We start from the raw sequence: 14,272 nt of genomic DNA, 5'->3' as shown, positions 1-14,272 counted from the left end.
AAATATTTCAGTGGTAACTAAGCAACAATGTCTTCAGTTCAGTATCTGAGAGAGTTTGTCAACGAGCGACTAACTGCTGCTGCTGAAGAAATATTCGGAGTCTTTGAACAAACTATCGTCGAGTACGAGGAAGAGATCGATCGTCAGCGCAGACTGCTGGATATCGTTTGGAAACCCGAGATAAAGCTACACAGGACAGGTCTGTGAAACCAGGATGGTCTGAATGAAAACTTACACAGGGACATGACTCATACTGGATCCTAAAGATCCCTAGATGAACTTGGGAAGTCATTCTCCCCTCAGTGATGCTGAGCTGTCCAGGCCCAGACGCGGCAAAGCCCCAAATCATGATCCTCCTTTCATCCTACTTCACCTTTGGGATGTTTTCATGTTGGTATGCAGTGCCGTGTTTACTGCATACATACATGTTCTTCCTAAACAATTCGTCCTTGGTCAAGCTGCTCTTTGACAAATTACAGGTGCAGTCATGTTTAGCCTGAATGTTCAGCAGCTTCCTCTGTGGTGTCTATGGCAGGACATGCTCCATGGTCTGTGTGTGGTGGACTAACGAACAGCCTCTAGCTGTTACTCTTGAGGTGCTTTGTTACAGTACTACTCATTCTTTACATTATCAGATGTTTCAGCAGCACCAACACCTCCAATCTGGTTTCATTGGCTGGACTCCAGGTTTGATAACTCCTGACTCCAGTTACCGTTAAGACTATTTTAAATTTTAAAATTGACTTTCAAATTATAATACCTGCTTTTAAGGTCCTCCTTGATCTGGCACCCTAATATCTCTCTGACGTGTTTGTGAGCTATGAATCATCTAGACTCCATAAGTCAACTGGAACAGGCCGTCTTGCTGGTCCTAGATATTGTTTTATTTTTCCCTATTTCGTTGGTTTCAACTCACCTGTCATTATTTTTTACAGGTCATCTATTTGTCTTAATTATTGTTTCATCTCATCTTGTTTATTCTTACTCGATGATGAAATAGAACCAAACAAAGATGAATGTTTTTCCATCATCACATTGATAACTTATTTCTCATGTCCCTTTGTCCCTCCAGAGCTCCAACAGCAACATGTCATTCAGGAGAAGGAGGTTCTCACTGACCAGCAGAGGAACTCCAGTGTGGACCAGGAGGACCCAGAGCCTCCACAGATTAAAGAGGAAGAGGAGGAACTCTGCACCAGTCAGGAGGGAGAGCAGCATGTACTGAAGCAGGAGACTGATACCTTGATGTTGACTCCTACTAATGAAATGGACCCCAGTGAACCAGAACCAAGCGATGACCACCAGCTCCTCTCTCACAACACTCCTGTAGCTGAGAGCCAAGATCAGGAAGGAGGCGAGCATGTAGACCCTGAGTCAAAGAGTCACTGTAACACTCAGATGGATAAAAAGTCTTTCAAATGTGACACTTGTGGAAAAGAGTTTAGGTATAACTATAAATTGAATATGCATCTGAGAATCCACACAGGTGAGAAGCAGTACCTTTGTAATACCTGTGGGAAAAGTTTCAGAGAAACAAAACATTTGAACGAGCATTTGAAAATCCACACAGGTGAGAAGCCATATTCTTGTGAGACATGTGGGAGATCTTTCAGAACTAGTGGTAACTTGAAAGTCCACAAGAGAATCCACACAGGTGAGAAGCCGTACCTTTGCAAGAACTGTGGGAAAAGTTTTTGTACAATGTCATTACTGAAACAACATACGACAATCCACACGGATGAAAAGCCATATTCTTGCAAAACATGTGGCAAGGGTTACAGATATAGGACTTCCCTAAGACTCCACGTCAGAACTCACACAGGTGAGAGGCCATACCTGTGCAACATCTGTGGGAGAAGTTTCAGTCAGATAACACATTTGAATAACCATTTTAAAATCCACACAGGTGAGAAGCCATATTCATGTGAGACTTGTGGGAAAGCTTTCAGATGTCGTGGTGACTTAAAATACCACATGAGAACCCACACGGGCGAGAAGCCGTACTCCTGCAACACCTGTGGGAAAAGATTTTATCGAAAGCCACACTTGGAGAAGCACATAAGAATTCATAAAGGTTAAAAGTTGTATACTTACTTAACTTTTAGACTTGGGGGATAATTGACAGTCCAGAGCCCAGACTGGCGAGAAACTACATCACTGCAACATCTGAGGGAAAAGATGGTTTGATGTATCTCAGTTGGGAAGGTCTATGAGATCACACATTTAGCCTAGTATATGTAGGAGTGTGTGATGTGGGAGGATTCAGTTGTAGTGGTTCATGGACAAAACACACAAGAGCCCACAGAAGTGAAGAGCCACATAATTGCAGCTCTTGTGGGAAAAGAAAAAACACCTGAGAATCATTTTACAAAGGGGGAAACCATTAAGATGAAACTTGTGTGGAGAGGGTTCAGCAACTGAATGAAATACAGTTTTGCAATAGATACATTTCTGTAATTGAATGTATACCATTTCCCACAGAGGATGTATCTTAGTGTAGAGTAGTACAGTATCAACAATGTCTTCAGGTTTTGTTAAACTAGCCTAATGTTTTCTTTCACGTGACTATTACTTTCTGTTGCAGCAGAATTTCTTTGAAACAACAGTAATCTCCCAGATCTTGTAAAATATTAAAATATTTGTTTTCACATTGAATTCATAGTTCCAACAAATGTTATGTGATTTTTTTTTGTGTGCTATTTTTATACTCTACCTCTGATGTTGAAGCTGAGAAACCATTTACTGCTGTTGGGTCACTTACTGTATGTTATCATCCTGCCAAGTAGAGTCCTTTTTTTTTGTGTACAGTTTGTCCTTTCATTTTATTTTTTTTATGTATTTTGTTATTGCATTCTATTCAAACTTAACTATACTTCAAAGGCAAATATACAGTTATGTTTACTAAATATTTTAAATACAAAAACTTACAATTACCTTATCATTTTATGCCTTGTCAAACTATGTATCAGTATGTGAATGGGGTTAAAAAAATAAATAACAGGACAGGGGCCTGGGGAGGTTCCACACTTTAACATTTAGCTGAAAGTATTTTTGTGTTTATAGCAACATTTTGAATGTTCTCTACATTGAATTTTACTTGCCTGTGTTAACTTCTTCCATCCCTGCTTATATGTTTTCATGCAAAATTATTGTTTGCCAAAAAGGTTGGAAATACATCAGTTAAATCTGATGTATTTCCAACCTTTTTGGCAAACAATAATTTTGCATGACAACATATGAGCAGGGGTGGAAGTAGTTCGTTTAGAGAAAATAGCTTAAATTCCCTGTGAAATGAAGCAACACAGGTGTAGGCTACAATCATGACCGAAGGCAGTAAGAAAAGATAACTCACATTCCCTGGCGGAACTTCACAGTGTGACACCCAGCGGAAATAAACAATGAACACGCGCGAAAAGCGTTAGTGTGGAGCTAGCTTGAAGATGACGGTGTAGTCGTATCGCAGATAAATATTTCAGTGGTAACTAAGCAACAATGTCTTCAATTAAGTATTTGAGAGAGTTTTTCAACGAGCGACTAACTGCTGCTGCTGAAGAAATATTCGGAGTCTTTGAACAAACTATCGTCGAGTACGAGGAAGAGATCGATCGTCAGCGCAGACTGCTGGATATCGTTTGGAAACCCGAGATAAAGCTACACAGGACAGGTCTGTGAAACCAGGATGGTCTGAATGGAAACTAACACAGGGACATGACCGTTAGATGTGGAAGTCGATAGTGACTTCTGATGAAGCATCACTTTATGAACTATAAAGAAACCCTATTTCCCCAAACAGTGTCTGTGAAAACTTGTGATTGTGCACAAAATGTTATCACTTGTGGTTTTAGTGGCTGTTAAGTGCTGTGAACGGTTGGACCAAGGTGAACATTGACCCACGGTGTGTGAGAGTGTGTGAGTAATGTGCTTTAGTTGGGAGACAGAAGTGTATGTTTAGGAAAAAAAGAAATAAAAAAAAAAGAGCCAAAACAAAATAACATTAAATTAAATGACATACTACAGAACTCATCTTGATGAATGATATTAATACAATTAATCCTGCTCTTTGAAACATTTTAGGAATTAATCTGCACAGTGGTGAAAGTGTGGAAAGGCAGCTCAAGGTGACTTCATCCAGGAGGATTACCAAATCAAACCCCAAACTGCTTGTAAAGAACCAAACCAGCTAGATGAAAATTAACTGGATTATTTTAGCCTGATATCAGCATATTAGCCTGAATTAGTTAAACCACAGTAGTTAAGTTTTTGTTTGACACATTAAGAATTAGTTTGCATATGGAAACAGTGGAGGTCAGTTCAATGACCAGCCCTGTGGTATATAAACTGATGAAAGAGTGAGGATAGGGGCTCAGTTTTTTTTTAGTAGTCACTGTACAGCTAACCGAGCCACATCCATCGCACCATTGATTGAAATATAGGTGCAACCAAAGCCTGAGCAGTAACCATATCCACAGGTTGGCCTTCTGAAAAGAGAAATGAGCAATAAATGCATCATGTAAAGTGCAACATCATCCCTCTTTTCTGTAGTGCCTGCAGAGTGTTTTCCCAAACCCGGAGAATATTGTAATTGGACTGGACTAACACATTAACTGTTCCTGTGGATCAGAGGGAACAAAAAAGTAGTTAGGAAAACTTTTTCCACCATTATCCTTCACGGCTTCCATTGTAAAACCATAAGGGGTTGAAACAATCAACAAAGGAATATGGTTTATAGGACCCTTAAACTTGTATTTGTTTGCTCAGTTGTCTGGTTTTCATTCATCACATTGATAACCTATTTCTCACGTCCCTTTGTCCCTCCAGAGCTCCCACAGCATCATGTCTGTAAGGAGGAGGAGGTTTTCACTGACCAGCAGCTCTGTGACCAGGAGAGGAACTCCAGTCTGGACCAGGAGGACCCAGAGCCTCCACAGATTAAAGAGGAAGAGGAGGAACTCTGCACCAGTCAGGAGGGAGAGCAGCTTGTACTGAAGCAGGAGACTGATACCTTGATGTTGACTCCTACTAATGAGGAAAGTGACCACCAGCTCCTCTTTCACAACTCTCCTGTCGCTGAAAGCCAAGATCAGGAAGGAAGTAAGCATGTAGACCCAGAATCAAAGAGTCAGTGTAACACTCAGACGGATAAAAAGTCTTTAAAGTGTCACACTTGTGGAAAAGCATTTAAGTATGAATCCAAATTGAATGTACATCTTAGAATCCACACAGGTGAAAGGCCATACCTTTGCAACACATGTGGGAAAAGATTCAGTCAGACATCAGCATTGAAAAGTCATGTTAGAATCCACACAGGTGAGAGGCCGTTTGTTTGCAACACCTGTGGGAAAGGTTTTACAGATAGCAGTAACTTGTTGCTCCACACAAGAATCCACACAGGTGAGAGGCCGTATGTTTGCAAGACCTGTGGGAAAGGTTTTAGAAGTAGCAGTAAATTGTTGCTCCACACAAGAATCCACACAGGTGAGAGGCCGTATGTCTGCAACACCTGTGGGAAAGGTTTTAGAAGTAGCAGTAAATTGTTGCCTCACATGAGAATCCACACAGATGAGCGGCCATATGTCTGCAACACCTGTGGGAAAGGTTTTAGAATTAACAGTAAATTGTTGATTCACATGAAGACCCACACAAGTGAGAGGCCATACGTTATGTTGACTAATACCAATGAGGAAAGTAAACCAGAACCAAACAGCAACCACCAGCTCCTCTCTCACAACAAGCCAAGATCAGAAAGGAAACGAGCATGTAGATCCAGAATCAAAGATTCACTGTAACACTCAGACGGATAAAAGGCATTTAAGTATGAGTCCAATTTGAATGTACATCTGAGAAGACACACAGGTGAGAGGCCATACCTTTGCAGCACCTGTGGGAAAAGGTTCAGTCAGGCATCAACATTGAAAAATCATGTCAGAATCCACACAGGTGAGAAGCTGTATTCTTGCAAAACATGTGGGAGAGCTTTCAAGCGTAACAGTGTCTTGAAACCTCATGAGTATCCACACAGGTGAGAAATATGTGTGACTAGTTTTTTAAAATTTTTTTATGTAGTAATCACTTGAAAGTCCAATTGAGAAGTCACACACGTGAGAAGCCGTACACCTGCAACACCTGTGGGAAAAGATTCAGTCAGACATCATCACCGAATGTGCAAAGGAGAAACCATCAAGATGAAACTCGTGTGGAGAAGAGTTCACCAAGTGTATGAAATATACTTATGTAATTGAATGTACATTTCCCACAGAGAAGAGGTCACAGTATCTTAGTTTAATGTTGGAAAAATCTTTGTTGAACAGTGAGTGTGTTGTTCCTACACGTGTAAGTGATTGACCTGTTAAATATTCTTTGTAACTAGTTTCACACTACCTCAGTTATCCTGTCATCCTGCCAGTCTTTACTTTTTTGTCTAAAACATGTCCTTTCATTTTGTAGTTTTATGTATTTTTTTTAAAGTTACCTTTTGCCTTTATTCCAATAGCACAGTGAGGGAGAGGATGACAGCAGCAAAGGGGCCAGGGGTCGTACTCGAACCCGGGCTGCTTCTGTTAGGACTAAGCCTATGTGTTATGCATGCTACCAGATCAGACACTTGGACACCCCAGTCTTATGTATATTGTGATTACATCAACTTCATTTAATTTTTTATGTTTTTGGACTCAAGAGATGACAGAATACAAATGGGAGATGATGTACTCTATGATTTTGTAAAAGTTGCCATATAAATAAACTGAATTACTTTTGACAAAGAAAACTGTCATGATAAACACAATGGTTTTCTGTGGTTCTGGTTGTGGAAAGGGGTATTTTTATTTATTTATTTTTTATAAACTAGCCAATAAAGTAAATAAATTTAAAATGTCTACTTTGGCACTGATGCAGCAGTCTGTCCCTGTCTGTAGTCACCAGCAAATTTGGAACAATATCCCGCCCACAGTTACACTGCATGGGTAATAATGATAATAGTGGTAGTAATGCATACATCGAAGATCACATATATGCAAGTAGACTTGGATTTATGAACTATGTGGGAGATGATTCAGTTGTATTGATCCATGGACAAAATACCCAAGATCACAGAGGCAAAGAGCCACATAATTGCAGATCTGGTGGGAATTTGTTTTTCTAAAATCACATTTTGAATGTAATGGTACATTGAATTTCATTTGCCTATGTCAACATCTTCCATCCCTGCTTATATTTTTTTATACATTATTGTTTGATTTTTAAAAAATGCCAGAAAAGACGTCAGTTAAAAGTGTTGGTTCAGACAAAATAACCCAATTTCCCCGTTAAATGAAGGAACACAGATGCACAGTCATAACTGAAGGTGGAATGAAAGTCAACTCATTTCCACTGCCGGAACTTTCCAGTGTAGCACTTTGCGGAAGTGAGCGCTAGCAGCGTTAGCTGTTGGTATATGTGGAGCTAGCTTGAAGATTACGGTGTAGTCGTATCGCAGGTAAATATTTCAGTGGTAACTAAGCAACAATGTCTTCAGTTCAGTATCTGAGAGAGTTTGTCAACGAGCGACTAACTGCTGCTGCTGAAGAAATATTCGGAGTCTTTGAAAAAACTATCGTCGAGTACGAGGAAGTGATCGATCGTCAGCGCAGACTGCTGGATATCGTTTGGAAACCCGAGATAAAGCTACACAGGACAGGTCTGTGAAACCAGGATGGTCTGAATGAAAACTAACACAGGGACATGACTCATATAGGATCCTAATGGTTTACATTTGGTTTAATTTACGCAGATGTTTGTGTTTCTACAATGCACACACTTTAACGAATAAACGAGAGGAACTAAGTTCGAGGTCTGTAAAAACACGGAGCAGAACAGTACGAGTTACTATTGCGTGACCTCGCATTACATTTTGTGTCCCCCTCAAGTCCACAGAGAAATGCTGGGCTTCATGATGACACAGTGTGATGTATAGAGTGCCTCAGGAATGAGTTTTAAATTCGAGAAATCAGTTAGCATTTTAGCACTTCCGGCTCTTCGTCCCCAAGTATATGGGTTTTTTGAATGGATTTTTTGTTTACTGGCTGTGGTCAAGCTCAAGATATTTTCACGTTGTATTCTACGTCAGTAAATACCTCAGTCCTGATTTCTTAAAGCCTTTACATCTGTTAATAAAAGGATGGTTGCTAACATTTGTCAAAATAAGGTTTTATTATTTATTGATCAAAGAAATATACAGTAATTCAGTTTAAACAACAGACACACAAAGCCTGAACTTACAACAGGCGAAAATAAGAGTAAGTTAGATCATCAGTCTTAGCTAGGGAAAAAAAATCCATAATTTTCCAAAAGCTTATTACTCTTTAGATTGCTGCTTAACAAACTGTGTGACTTGATTAAAGAATTCAGCTCTAGGAGAAAAAGTGAAAATTTAGAAGGTGATTGTTTCTAGATAAAGAATTTAGCATAAAGGATACTGAAGTTAAACAGACATTCAAGAGCGTCATCATTTGGATTATCATAGTAACACATTTTGCCAATAAGATAACTAGCTGGCTGTTTTATAATGCAAAATTTTGAAACAAACTTTCTTTGCCATGTTTGATATACAGTATTGATAAGGTAAAAACCAAGCCATTCTCCAGTTTACATTTTCAATTTTAGATATTCAGAAAAACTTGCCTCTAGGTACTGCTTTATTCTTTAAAAAAATCAGTGAATATGCTTATTGTTACACCTCATGTCTGTTAGTTTAATTCCATCCAACATCAGTAAAGACTATTATATTATTCTTATGGCTAAATAACACTACAGAGATTGTCAGTGATGTTAAAGTTTATAGCCGCAATCCAGCGTTTCTCATAAATTGACAAATGGGGGCTCGCCAGAATATCAACATTAACCACCACATTTGTTTTTCTATTTTTTTTTTTAATGCTTCTGTGCTGTTTTCCGGTTATTTCAGTCCCATTCTTATGAACACAACATTGCAGTAACGCCTGGAATGAATTTTCTTCATATTTGGCACAAACATTCACTTGGAATCTGGGATGAACTGATCAGATTTTAGGTGGTTGAAGGTCAATGTCAATGTGACCTCACCAAACAAAGTTTTAGCCATGTGAGCACATTATCTTGGGGACTCCTCAAGGGAATCCCTTCAAATTTGGCATAAATGTCCATGTGGACTAAAGGATGAAATGCTGGGTGAAGAGGGGAGTTGAGCATTGCGGTTGCTGGAATTTTGTAGTGTGCACAGTGCAATAAGCATGATAGAGTGACTGTGATAAGTGATGTCTGAACTGACTAATTTGGATTTGGTAGGTGTGAGAAGTTACAAAAGTAAATTACACCAAAGTTCAAGCAGTAAAGTTTTAATATATGTCATTATCAGTGACATGAGGTATGCAGGAGTGTTCGAAAAAGCACCCATCCATGTAAGGATTTAACTCATACATATCTGCTCTGATGTCTTCTGTCACAAACAGGTACACAGTCACACTTAACATTATTAACCTATTTCTCGTGTCCCTTTGTCCCTCCAGAGCTCCCACAGCAACATGTCTGTAAGGAGGAGGAGGTTCTCACTGACCAGCAGCTCTGTGACCAGGAGAGGAACTCCAGTCTGGACCAGGAGGACCCAGAGCCTCCACAGATTAAAGAGGAAGAGGAGGAACTCTGCACCAGTCAGGAGGGAGAGCAGCTTGTACTGAAGCAGGAGACTGATACCTTTATGTTGACTCCTACTAATGAGGAAAGTGACCACCAGCTCCTCTTTCACAACTCTCCTGTCGCTGAGAGCCAAGATCAGGAAGGAAGCAAGGATGTAGACCCAGAATCAAAGAGTCAGTGTAACACTCAGACGGATAAAAAGTCTTTAAAGTGTCACACTTGTGGAAAAGCATTTAAGTATGAGTCCAAATTGAATGTACATCTGAGAAGCCACACAGGTGAAAGGCCATACCTTTGCAACACATGTGGGAAAAGATTCAGTCAGACATCAGCATTGAAAAATCATGTCAGAATCCACACAGGTGAGAAGCCTTATTCTTGTGAAACATGTGGGAAAGGTTTCAGAACTAGTACAAGCTTGCTGCTCCACATGAGAACCCACACAGGTGAGAAGCCGTATGTTTGCAACACCTGTGGGAAAGGTTTCAGATGCAGCAGTGACTTGTTAGTCCACATGAGAACTCACACAGGTGAGAAACCATATTCCTGCAACATCTGTGGGAAAAGATTCTTTCGGACTTCATCACTGAAAACTCATATAAGAATTCACACAGGTGAAAAACCATATTCATGTAGCACCTGTGGGAAGAAATTCAGTCAGAAATCATCAATGAATGATCATTTAAAAACCCACACAGATGAAAAACCATATATTTGTAACTCCTGTGGCAAAAAATTCAGACAGAGCAGCGTCTTTAAACTTCACATGCGAACCCACACAGACGAGAGACCGTACCTTTGCAAGACCTGTGGGAAAAGATTCTGTAGCATGTCTGTATTAAAAAATCACATGAGAATCCACACAGATGAGAAGCCATATTTTTGTGAAATGTGGGAAGGGCTTCAGATGTAGCAATAGCTTGTTAGTCCACATGACAATCCACACAGGTGAGAAACCATATTTGTAAAGGCAATCCTGTGATTCAAACTTGCTTTGATGCTCCAGGTATGATGTGTGCAGTTAAACACGTTCCAAATTACAATACAATGAAGGAAAGAAAGGGAACTAATTTGTAAAATAATATTTATTATGAAAATAAAGTATGGATTACAACAGCCCTGATTATGATGGAATGAATAAACCAACAAAAACTATGTGGTACATACTCAAAAAGGCAATTGCTTGGATTCTTAAGTCCACAGCCTTTTCCCCATGTTTCCCTGTTCCCACTCCTTATCTTGGAGGTTTTCAGAGTTCAGGTGGGCACCAGGTAGTACCATCTAGTGTTGGTGTATCACTTTTGTTGAGTCTTTTCTTTTTTTGTCTAGAACATGTCCTTTCATTTTATATTTTTATGTATTTGGAGAATTTCTGCAACATTATATTTTCATTATTTCAGGCTATAGAGTTGACACACCAAGATGTAGGAGATCTACATCTGTGGTAAATACTATTATGTTACATAATTCAGTGACCCAAAGTGCAGTTAAGGTGCAGTTAAAGTATGATATGATACAGTTTGGTAATATTGTAAAAAAATAAATAAATTCTGGAGCATTTGTGCTTTGAGTCCTGTCATTTTTTGTTGAACACACTTTTGCTTGACTGCAAATATACTTTAACATCTGCTTTGACTTGACAGATACAGTTACTTTGTTGAATAAGATTTTACATACAAAATATTAAAGGTTCTGTAAACAAAATCACATCCCCTCGGACCAGCATCTCGGACCAAAACCAATGTTTCATCAGCTGCACCTCTGGCCCCTGTTCAGCCACAACCCCCCCTTCACATTTTCAGTCACCAAGCATGGGTAATGGGCATAAATGAACTTTAATACAGCGACAGGATTATATAGGTCAGATTATTTATTAACTTCTGAAGTTTCAAATACTTTTTACCACGTATGCTCCTTTTGAATGCAGCAATATAAAAATTTTTACTTATCTGACGAACATACAGTATTAGAGAGTAGATAATGTTCAGTACAAGTCAGAGAAGGTCTGCCGAACAAGTGTTGGCAGACCAGTTTCCAACACAGTTTTCTATAAACTACAGAAATACTATATATTTGACAGACAGTTGATCTATGTGCAGTTGCTGCTGCCTGTTCTTAAGACAAATCCCACGTAGAAAAACAGTTATGACCCTGAAGCTGTGGTTAAAGACAGACAAAAATGCAAACATTTGTATAGCAATACCTATGACTAACCTTACCTGCCCAACACATCCTGGAAGCACTGTGCAATTTTTATCCAGATTTTATTCTCCTCGATGTTGCCTCTGGTATCACACTGACTGCAATTTTTCCATTGGCTTCCAAAGTGAGTAGGTAAGTGTCGAGCCCTTATGACACCGCTGGCTGAGGTCATCCAGAGGGAGAGTTCAAGGAACCATGGTAGGCTACGACATGTTCTTTACGACGGAACTTTGCGGGTGCTTTGGTATGAATGTGTGTGCATAATTAGGTACTATATTATGATATTTTTTGTATCTTATATACTATGATATTTTATGCTTTACAGTACTCTTACGGTTTTTGACTTACTATACTATGACATTTTTATGCCTTTTTTTTTTATGACGTTTTTATGACTTTTTATGCCTTACTACACTATGACGTTTTTTTGCCTTTCTATACTATTACGTTTTTATTACTTTTTATGCCTTACTTACCATGACGTTTTTATGACTTTTTATGCCTTACTATACTATGACATTTTATGCCTTACTATATTATGACGTTTTATGCCTTACTATACTATGACGTTTTTATGACTTTTGATGCCTTATTATACTATGACGTTTTTTGACTTTTTATTCCTTGTTATACTCTGACGTTTTTATGACTATTGATGCCTTACTATACTATGATATTTTTTTGCCTTATTATACTATGACATTTTTATAACTTTTCATGCCTTACTATACTATGACGTTTTTGTGCCTTACTATACTATGATGTTTTTATAACTTTTCATGCCTTACTATACTATGACATTTTTTTGCCTTACTTTACTGTGACGTTTTTATGACTTTTGATGACTCACTATACTATAACATTTTTATGACTTTTTATGCCTTACTATACTATGACGTTTTATGCCTTACCATACTATGACGTTTTTATGCCTTTCTATACTATGACGTTTTTATGACTTTTTATGCCTTACTACACTATGACGTTTTTTTGCCTTTCTATAGTATGACATTTTTATGACTTTTGATGCCTTACTATTCTATCACGTTTTTTGATTTTTTATGCCTTACTATACTATGACGTTTTTTGACTTTTTATGCCTTGTTATACTGTGACGTTTTTATGACTTTTGATGCCTTACTATACTGTGACGTTTTTTGACTTTTTATGCCTTACTATACTATGATGCTTTTATGACTTTCTATACTATGACGTTTTTATTACTTTTTATGCCTTATTGAAAACTTTGAGCCTTACTATACTATGATGTTTTTATGACTTTTGATGCCTTAGTAAACTATGACGTTTTTGTGCCTTACAATATTATGAAATTTTATGACGTTTTATTTCTTACTATACTCTCATGTCTTTATGACTATTGATGCCTTACTATACCATGATATTTTTTTATCTTTTTTATGCTTTACTTTATTGGGTCTTTTTATACCTTATTATACAATGATTTTTTATGCCTTACTATACTATGACGTTTTTATGACTTTTCATGTTTTACTATACAATGACTTTTTGTGCCTTATTATACTATGACTTTATATGACTTTTTATGCTTTACTTTACTATGACGTTTTTATTACTTTTTATGCTTTAATATACAGTGACTTTTTATGCCTTACTATACTATGACTTTTTATACCTTAGTATACAATGACTTTTTTTTGCCTTACTATCCTATGTTTTTATTACTTTTCATACCTTAGTATGAGTTTTTATGCCATACTATAACTTACATTTTATTACATTTTATGCCTTACTATACTATGACGTTTTTATGACTTTTGATGCCTTACTACGCTATGACGTTTTTTGACTTTTGATGCCTTACTATACAATGACATTTTTATGCCATACTATACTATGACGTTTTTATGACATTTTTTTGCCTTTCTATACTGTGACGTTTTTATGACTTTCTATGCCTTACTATACTATGACGTTTTTATGACTTTTGATGCCTTACTATACTATGACCTTTTTTTGCCTTACTATACTATGACTTTTTATGCCTTACTATACTATGACGTTTTTATGACTTTTGATGCTTTACTATACTTTGACGTTTTTATGACTTTTGATGCTTTACTATACTTTGACGTTTTTATGACTTTTGATGCCTTATTATACTATGACGTTTTTGTGCCTTATTATACTATGTTTTCATGACTTTTGATGCCTTACTATAGTATCACGTTTTTATTACTTTTCATGCCTTACTATACTATGACGTTTTTTTGCCTTACTATACTGTGACGTTTTTATGACTTTTGATGCCTTACTACGCTATGACGTTTTTTGACTTTTGATGCCTTACTATACTATGACGTTTTTATGACTTTTGATGCCTTACTATACTATGACGTTTTTGTGCCTTATTATACTATGACGTTTTTATGACTTTTTTTTTTTT

General features: G+C 37.7%; 1 pseudogene across 1 annotated transcript; it reads left to right on the top strand.

The window, feature by feature from the left end:
* Window positions 1-6: 6 nt before the first annotated feature.
* LOC111665508 (uncharacterized) lies at window positions 7-11,209 on the top strand (annotated as a pseudogene). Its single transcript, XR_015438099.1, has 5 exons — window positions 7-199; window positions 1,073-1,486; window positions 4,819-5,041; window positions 5,687-5,716; window positions 9,514-11,209. The product of XR_015438099.1 is annotated as an uncharacterized LOC111665508 (transcript).
* The last annotated feature ends 3,063 nt before the right edge of the window (window positions 11,210-14,272 follow it).

Source organism: Seriola lalandi, unplaced genomic scaffold (assembly GCF_002814215.2).
Source record: "Seriola lalandi dorsalis isolate HSWRI2012SDOR001 ecotype SW California unplaced genomic scaffold, Sedor1 jcf7180002054649, whole genome shotgun sequence".
Taxonomy (NCBI): Eukaryota; Metazoa; Chordata; class Actinopteri; order Carangiformes; family Carangidae; genus Seriola; species Seriola lalandi.
This window is presented reverse-complemented; position numbering and strand designations above follow the sequence as displayed.